Source organism: Myodes glareolus, chromosome 18 (assembly GCF_982192425.1).
Source record: "Myodes glareolus chromosome 18, mMyoGla1.1, whole genome shotgun sequence".
NCBI lineage: Eukaryota > Metazoa > Chordata > Mammalia > Rodentia > Cricetidae > Myodes > Myodes glareolus.
In genome coordinates, this window is record NC_142043.1 from 29,652,752 (window position 1) to 29,661,383 (window position 8,632).

Below are 8,632 nucleotides of genomic sequence, written 5' to 3' on the forward strand. Positions count from 1 at the left end.
GAAGCTAGAGGAGCTACAGGAACAGCCCTGCACTTGCATCCTTCTCTGATCTGGGCCTCTGACAAGACACCCTCCTTAGAACAACCTGCCATTCCTGACCAGCGAACATCCAGCTCAGACTCCCGAGAACTTCATAGACGATGATTAAGTCCTTGAAAATTTGCATGTGTGTTTGTCAGCAACCTTGAAAGTTTCCCTCTATTTTTTTTGCAAAACTGTTTCAGAGATAATTTCTATTTCTATTTTTACTAATCACTGTTTAGTGGAGTAAGACTAGTTCTGGTGGAAGTGAAATTTATCTGTGACATTCTATCTGCTTTTCTCTCTTTTACAGTCCTTGTCTGGGCCTGCCTGTATCCCATGGCAGGGCTGTCTCACCTCTCTCACTGCAGTTAAAGCCCCTTCTAGATTCTTGGCTACTGCAGTGTCCACAAAGTATGGAAAGGTCAGGATGGTCAGTCATTGTCCCTTTCTCCTTTCTAATAAAGTGTCTCCTTTCTAAATATGAAGCGTCTCTATGCCCTCAGGACTTTCATCCACAGACGCAGATATTCATGGATTTTAGTAGAATTAGTCAACCTTCACTTTGACTGAAAAAGAAGTGAACTCCATCAGGTTTAAGTCCTCTGGTTGAAGGTGGAGAGGTCCTCTAAGGCAGAGGCTTTTCACCTGGAGATGGCTGAAAACAATATGTCAAGATCTCATTCCCAGAGATGCTGATCTCATTGACATGAGCCTGAAAGTCGTTGTCATGGTCCACCTTGTTGTCACCAAATGAAACACTAGGCACTCGTTGACCTAAGACTCTAGCTTCGTAGTTTCCAAAGCATTTGGAACAAAAAGGACCATTGGAGAGGGCAAATGAAAGCTATTGAATTGCTTCCTACTAACTAGAACCCCATGAATGTGTATGTTGTGCTTGGAGGAGACTTAGGTCTGGGGTGGTGTATGGAAAAGTTCAGGTCACAACAAGGTTCTGAGCTGCTCAGACTGTCAAATAGTTATACAAACATTACTTGTTTTCTGAGGGAAACTGGATCTAGAGTTTCCCCAGATACCAAAGCCTGGATGTGCAAGGCTTGTTAAGAATGGCTTGTTTGTATAGCACCTTCAGACCTTCCTATGTGCTTTGTGTAGCCTTTAGCCTGCTTAATCCAATGTAAATGCACTGTATATAGTTGTTATGCTGATGATTTAGAGAATATGGACAAGAAAAATGTACCTTTCAATACAGATATATTTCTCCCAATTTTGTATCCATGATTGGCTGAATCCAGAATGCAGGATGCTTATATGGAAGGTTGATTGTACTGAAAAGTCACAAATAGTAAATAATAATCAGGCTTGCCTTTGCTTATGGTGGTGTTTCTCTTCCATAAAGTAGGAATTGCTACTGTGCATTTATTATCCTTGAGATTAAAGCTCACTGAACACTAACGTCATAGAGGGGACTCTAAACCATTTGTCTCAAAGTATGGGTTAAGTTATAGATAAATAAGGAGGATTCATTTTCTAGGAGGTCCCTGAGATCAGATACTTTTAACATAATTATTTTAATCCAATCCTTTTCTATAATCTACGCTTTGTGACATTAATAAGACAACTTAAGCGTTTGTGGCTGGCAAAACAAGTACCAGCAAACCAGGGTGACAATGTGACCTGCACCCCAAGCAAACACAGCTGTCGACTTTTACCTAGTCTGAATGTTCGGGAAGGCTATCAGCTTTCTCATCTTAGATACACGTGGGCACGATCACTGTGACTAATTCATCTGAGGCTCTTATGTTTTTGAGTTGCTCTAGGGATCATATTTTTAATAACATTTTTTATTTGTAGTCACATTCAGTTTATCTCATAACTTCATCAGAAATACTGGCATATACACAATTGAAAAAAGCCACTAATGTTAGTTACAGACACAATTTCCTTACCATTTAATTAAGACAATAAGGAAGCCATATTATTGTTCTAGTTTTAATGTTACGAAACCCTCCTTTACTCACAGGGATCATGGGAAACTTGTTTTATTGTTACACATATAAATTCTTGGGAGGACAGAGGAGACAAGTTCTCACCTTGTAGGATTGTCTGGCCTGGAATTTGTTATGTAGACCAGACTGGCCTTTAACACATACATAACAAACTATCTTTGCCACCTCAATGCTGGGATTAAAGATGTGCTACCACAGCCAACTGTATATAAAAACGTTTTGTAAGTACTGGATATATTGAACAGTCTCAGTTTTACGAATGTGTGTTAGGAGCAGGGCAGTGGTGGCACACGTCTTTAATCCCAGTACTCGGGAGGCAGAGGCAGACAGATCTCTGTGAGTTCAAAGCCAGTCTCGGCTACAGAACAAGTTCCAGGACAGACTCCAAAGCTATAGAGAAACCCTGTCTCAATAAATCAAAACAAAACAAAACAAAAAACATTTTGCTGGGCGATGGTGGCACACACCTTTAATCCCAGCACTCGAGGGGAAGAAGCAGGTGGATCTCTGTGAGTTCAAGACCATCCTGGTCTACAACATCTAGTTCCAGAACAGGCTCCAAAGCTACAAAGAAAATCTGTCTCAATCCCCCCCCCCACCAAAAAAAAAAGAAAAGAAAAAGGAAGGTGTGCTAGGGCGGCTGGTGGCTTGTGTGTTACTCAGGGACCAAATGCCCTCTGAAGACTACTTTCTTTCCACTCTGAACCTTGTCTTGAAAGAGACTTCATAGCAGCAGCAGGAGACACATTGTCTCCTCTGTGTTTCCAGTTGCATTGTTGTCACCCCAGCTCTGAAGTGCAGCTGCTTAGCCAAATTGCTCTGCTGACTGATGGGCATTTGATTCATGCTGGACAGTGATTTCTTCATTTGAAAGTGTTTGCCCACCAGCTCACTACAATTTTTTTTTTTTTTGTGGTTTAAAAAACCCAATTGTGATCCCCACACGTTTCTCAATGCAGTTGTTTGTCAGTCTGCTTAGGGCAGGTCTTCCAGCTGTACAAGGTCACTTGCAATTTGAGTCCAGTTCTAGAATGTAAGACTCAGTTATTCTACTTTGCTTTTCTTTGTAACCCACGCACTCTAGTGCATCAACCACACAACAGCTGTAAATGCTCAATAGCCTCAGTTCTAAGAAGAAGCAGAGAAATCCCACAGCTTTGTAGTTTCTATTCCTTAAAAGTCCTCAGTATGAGATCAAGATGCTGTTCCTGCCACAATATATATTTTCCTATCTTCTTTTCTATCTATTACGTTCTTTAAAGCGGAAAATAAAGGACACTTCTACGCTTCAGTCTTTTTCATTCTTGTCCCTCTCCTTCTCCCACCCTCCCTCTCTCCTCTTTCTTTCAGGGTCTCACACTGATCCTGGTAGCGATGCAGTACTACAGTCATGAGCCACTGTATCTGTTTTATAAAGGCAGCATTGGTGGCTTCTTTCCATCAATGCTTTGACAGTCCCTGGTTCTACAGAATGTAGGCGGCACATACCAACCGTGCACTGTACTAATTATTACTTAATAAGCAAATATAATTTCATCATTAAAAGTAAAAAAGTCCATTTTCCATTATGAATTTTTTTTCCCCCTCAGAGAATTTGCTTTGGCAGTGGAGTCTTACTATCAGCCCAAGCTGGTCCTGGATTAGAGATGCTTCTGTGTCAGCTGCACGAGTGTGAGATTTCAGGTCTGTGCCTTCAAGCCTGGTTCCAGTTCCGCTCAAGGATTTTCTTTCAAAAAAATACCCACAAATTTCAGGAATTTGGATGTAAATATATTTAATTAATTACTTGCTAATTAATTCTGTGTATGTGTCTGTCTGTATATCCCCACAGAGTTCTACATGTGTGCCCATGGGCATGTGAAGACAATTTGTGGGATTCAGTTATTTCTGCCCACACCGTGGGTCCTCATGATCAAGTCATCAAGCTTGGCAGCTGGGGTATGACTTTAGCAAGTGGCCATTTGTGTCCAGTGCCTGAGGCTTCCAGGTTACCTGGAGCATCTTGGAGCATTGAGTTAAACTATAGACTTGGAAATGAAAAGCAGGCACACCTTTTCTGGATGTCTTCCAGTATCACCCTATGAGTTCAATATTGAGCTTCTGGGTCTTTTTCTCAGGCTGGCTTTGTCTGTAGCTGTGTCCCACGGCTCTCCTCTGACAAGGCTCCACTTCTACCTTTGCTTCACCTTGGGATAAATTTGCTGACTCCAGTAGATGAAAAGAGTGTTAAGTAATTAGCCTCGTGGCTGTGTTAATGATTGTGTTTCATCATTACATCATTTTGCATGGCTCCGGTTTGACTTCTCTCTGCCAGTTTGCTTGGATTGATATATTTGTTAAATTTACTCATTTTTAGGAATCCATACTATTGTTATCTTTGTGGTATCTCAAGCAACAGTTAATCTTTATGTTGCTAATTTTCTTCTTTTTTTTTTTAAAAATAAAACAGTGCTCATAGTCCTCCTATAAAGGTACCAAAATAATGGTAAGCTGACATGGTAAGTATGACAGACTACATAATAATTTATAATAGCAAAATATCCTATTTCTCTAATAGTGAAATGCTGACTTACTGGTCAATGTTGACCTTTCTCTGTCTCACAATGTAGGCCACACTGACCTGAACTCTCAGCCATCCTGCTGTCTCAGTACAGGAGTATAGGTATGAACCTATGTTCTAGGTTTATAGATATGAGCCATGATGCCTGGCTTTATATTTAAAATAAATTTATTTTTAGGCCTTTGACAGTTCCTGTCAACTCATAATGAGTACATATTTGTCTGACATATGATGTGGGTGGGTGAGACGTTTCTCAGAACAATTGAACCTAATACTTGGCTGTTAGAGTGACCTTAGTCAGCAGCAGAATGGATAACTCTTTTAGCCTTGTTCATTAAAAATTTCATTTTCTGATGTTTATTTTATGCAAACAGGCTGTTCAACTTAAGTTTAAGAATAAATCTAACAAACAAATGAGTTCATTAAATGGTTAGAAAGCCTCCCCACAAGGGAAAGAACAGGAGGAAAATTAGAGGAAAGAGAGGCAGAAAGGCGGCTCATGCTGTAAGGAAAAAGGTGGAAGAGAGGTGAGGCAGGAATGGACACAGTGGGGAAAGATACAAGCCAATCGGGTCAACTGTTTGGGCAGTGATATTAGCTTTAACTAAAGAGGGACATTCTCTTTTAGATCTTTGTTCTAATCCAATATTTGCCTTGTAAGTAGACATCTTTTATGTATCGCATGGTAAGAAGAGACAGGGAGATACTGTTATTTACAGTCCTGGAAATTCAGCCTAGGGCCTCACGGTGCTCGGCAAGTGTTCCTTCACAGAGGTGTGTGTCCAGCCTTCTTTAACTTTGAATTTTGAGACAGGGTTTCACTAAATTGCCCCAGTTGCCCTTGAACTTGAAATCCTTTTGCCTCAGCTTTCTTAGCTGTGATTACAAACCTATAAACCACCAGGACTGGCTTAATATTATATTTTAAACTCTAGAAAAACTCAGTATCTGTCTGTCTGAACTACATAAATACTTTTTGAAGTTGTTAAATTCTTTTATTATAAGATAGCAGTCTAGACTATGTGTACTCTGTAGAGAGTGCCAGAAACCTGACTGCTTTTAGGGTGGGAAGAGGGGAAGGGAGAGAGTCACACCTACCTCTCCCTTGCTGTCCTTCCTCCTCTGGCAGCCATGCTCCTGGCTGGGTTGAAGGCTGGGGAGAGATGCTGCAGGAGACACGGTACAGCAAACAGCCTTTAGTGGTGTTGATTCCCTGTATGACCCTTAGAGGCTTTTCTAAATCCAGCAGACATCTGACTCCCGGGTGTGATCATCACCCTCATGGTCAGAACTGCAGCGCACAAGCTGGCAGTGTTGCTGGGAATTGTGAGTCACTCCTTCAGCGTCTTCCTGAGGTGGAAGTCAGTCCCCGATGGGGAAAAAGAGCCGTCTGTCAGGTGAACTCTTCTTTACCATCATCACCGACTTCCTGAGAGCCGGTGCAGGGGAAGTGAAAAGGACACCTGTCAGACTCCTGGAAATCACTGTCTCATGAGACCGGAGAAGGTTAGTAAAACTCTGGGAGCCTTGGTTTTCACAGCGAAAGGTAGAAGTCAGTCCCGAGATAGCTCTAAAATGGATATGCCTAATGTATGGACAGCATTATGCAGTGGTTGTCTTGAAAATGCAATGACTCCCCCCGACCACAGCCTAATGAGTTAAATGCCCTATCCCCACCTGGTAGCTCTCTAAAACTTTTTATTTATTTACTTAGACAGGATCTTCACCTGACTCTGCCTCCTGAGTGCTGGGATCAAAGTAGTACTCAACCATGCCTGGTTTCTCGTGGTCCTTTTCCGGGCTTGTGGAAACTGTTGGAGGTAGGGTTTGGTTGGAGGGAGTAAACTACTGGGGGTATGGCCATTCAGAACAGACTGATCCTGAGGGAGTCTTACTAGAAGGAGGACAAGGCTAGCCAGTTCCAACATGTTTGGAGTCCCCATTATGATACAGCTCTCTATATTTGCATATTTAATAAGAATCTGCAGACAGAAGACCTGAGTCAAAGCAGAGAGGCAGGGACCTGTAGATAAGGTGTGGGTGGAAACAAGTACCTCAAGTGGAAGTCACATCCTAACAAAGATGGAAGTCGTTTCTAAGAAGCATCTAAGTATGATATCATGGGTATTTTCATACATAAAGCTAAAGTTTTTTTCCCTCTTGCAGATAATTCATGCAACACATCCCATGGAAATCTTTAAGTTGAATAAAATTCTTTTTGTGTATGTGTGATTAAAGTTGTGTTTACTTGTATCATTACATGAAGAAAATTCTTTTGGGAATTTTTTTTCTCTAATTGAAGACTCATGCATGGATCTTTTCTGTAGAGTGAGATTAGTCCTTTTATCTAAAGAAGACCACTGAATCATTCATTCTCTTTTTTTAAAAATTGTTCATCTTTCATTTTCAATAAAACAATAAAATTTAACTGTGCAACAAGTTCACTTGGGCCTGGAAGGTTTTAGAGAAATGCTAGTGTAATAAAACACAGTGACTGATGTTGCTCTATCCATCTTATTTACTGGTACCAAAACAGAAATGTCAACAGTTCATAACTGAGGGAGACCGTGGGGGAAATGCATTCCTAATCTTCCAAGTCAACTAGCACTCTAGTTGGTTTCTGTCAGCGCTCTCTCGCTCTCTCTCTCTCTCTCTCTCTCTCTCTCTCTCTCTCTCTCCTCCTCTCTCTTTCTCTGTGTGTGTCTCACATCAATGATCTCAACAGAGAATTTACTTGGAGTGTTAGTTATTTAAGTATGAGAGAGCTGAAGGGCACAGGGTGTTTTCACACTGAAGGAGGTCAGAAGAAGCAGTCCTCATACAGAACAAGGTGGGGGGAGAGTGTATGGTGATTCAGGAGGACACTGAGAGGCAGCTGCCTGGAAGTGCTGCTTCCTCTGGAGGGCAGAGCCCAGTGGAGCTGTCAGCCAGACTCAGACGATGCGGAGTTCTGAGAACCATCATGCTGCCTGGCAGAGACAGAAGGAAGTGGCAGCCAGAATTGACTACTGTTAGAAACAACCAGAATTTTAGGAGTTGGAGAGGCACAGCTGGGTGACACTTCCGGGAGAGTAGGCACAGCAGAGGGGAACTAGCCTGTTCTGTATCTTCAGGCCCAGGACCAGGGGGTGGATGGATCCTGAAAGTGTGAAGGGCGAGCACCACAGGACACAATTCACCAGAGCTTACCACAGTGCAGTTTCAGAACCACGACCAACACTCTCTTAGAAGCTTTAGAGTAGGCCTAGGAACCTTCACTTCTGAAAAATAGAGTCAAGTAATCTGATGGTGTCTTCAAACACCCTTTCAGAAATGCTTTCCCTCCCTCCCTCCCTTCTTCCCTCCCTCCCTCCCTCCCTCCCCTCTCTCTCTCTGTCTGTGTGTTTACATGCACACATGTGCATTTGTATATGATTGGGAGCATATTTGTGCAGACACCTGTGAACATGGAGGCCAGAGGTCGACACTGGTTATCTTTCTCAGTTTCTCTCTATTTTATTTTGTGAGAGTCTAAGGCAAGGTCTCTTTCTGAAGCTGAAGCCCATAGTTTTGCCCAGTTTTTCTACCTGCCTTGCCCAGCGTACCCAACTTTGCTTCCTGTCTCTCATTTGCCTGGTAAGCACTGAGCTGTCTTTCTAGTTCTACTATGGTGTCTTAAGCTGAGGTCCTGACAAGTTACAAGAAGAGTTTTTGAAGAACCCAGCATTAGCTCAAACAGCCCTACGACAGTTCCCTTTAAAATTTCCATTAAGAGATGCTTGAAATGTGAATTCCAACCCTCAGGAAGCAGAGGCAGGAAGCTTGCCACAGATTTGAGGGCAGCCTGTTCTATATAGTCAGTTCCAGGACAGCCAGGGCTACCTATCAAGACTGTTAAAAATACAAGGGCGGTGGAGGCACATGCTTTTAATCCCAGCACTCTGGAGGCAGAGGCAGACAGATCTTTGTAAGTTCAAGGCCAGCCTGGTCTACAGAGTGAGTTCCAGGGCAGACAGTCAAGGTTACAACAAGAAAACCCAGCCTCGAGAAAACCAAACCAAACCAAAACAAAACAAAACAAAAAAAACAAAACTTGAGAAAT

The 8,632-nt window shown here is 42.2% G+C and overlaps 1 long non-coding RNA gene across 1 annotated transcript; it reads left to right on the forward strand.

Annotated features, from left to right (window-relative positions):
* Positions 1–5,353: 5,353 nt before the first annotated feature.
* Positions 5,354–6,870, forward strand: LOC146890751 (uncharacterized). The gene is made up of 3 exons (XR_014998269.2): positions 5,354–6,057; positions 6,266–6,371; positions 6,718–6,870. It is a non-coding gene; the product is annotated as an uncharacterized LOC146890751 (long non-coding RNA).
* Positions 6,871–8,632: the final 1,762 nt, after the last annotated feature.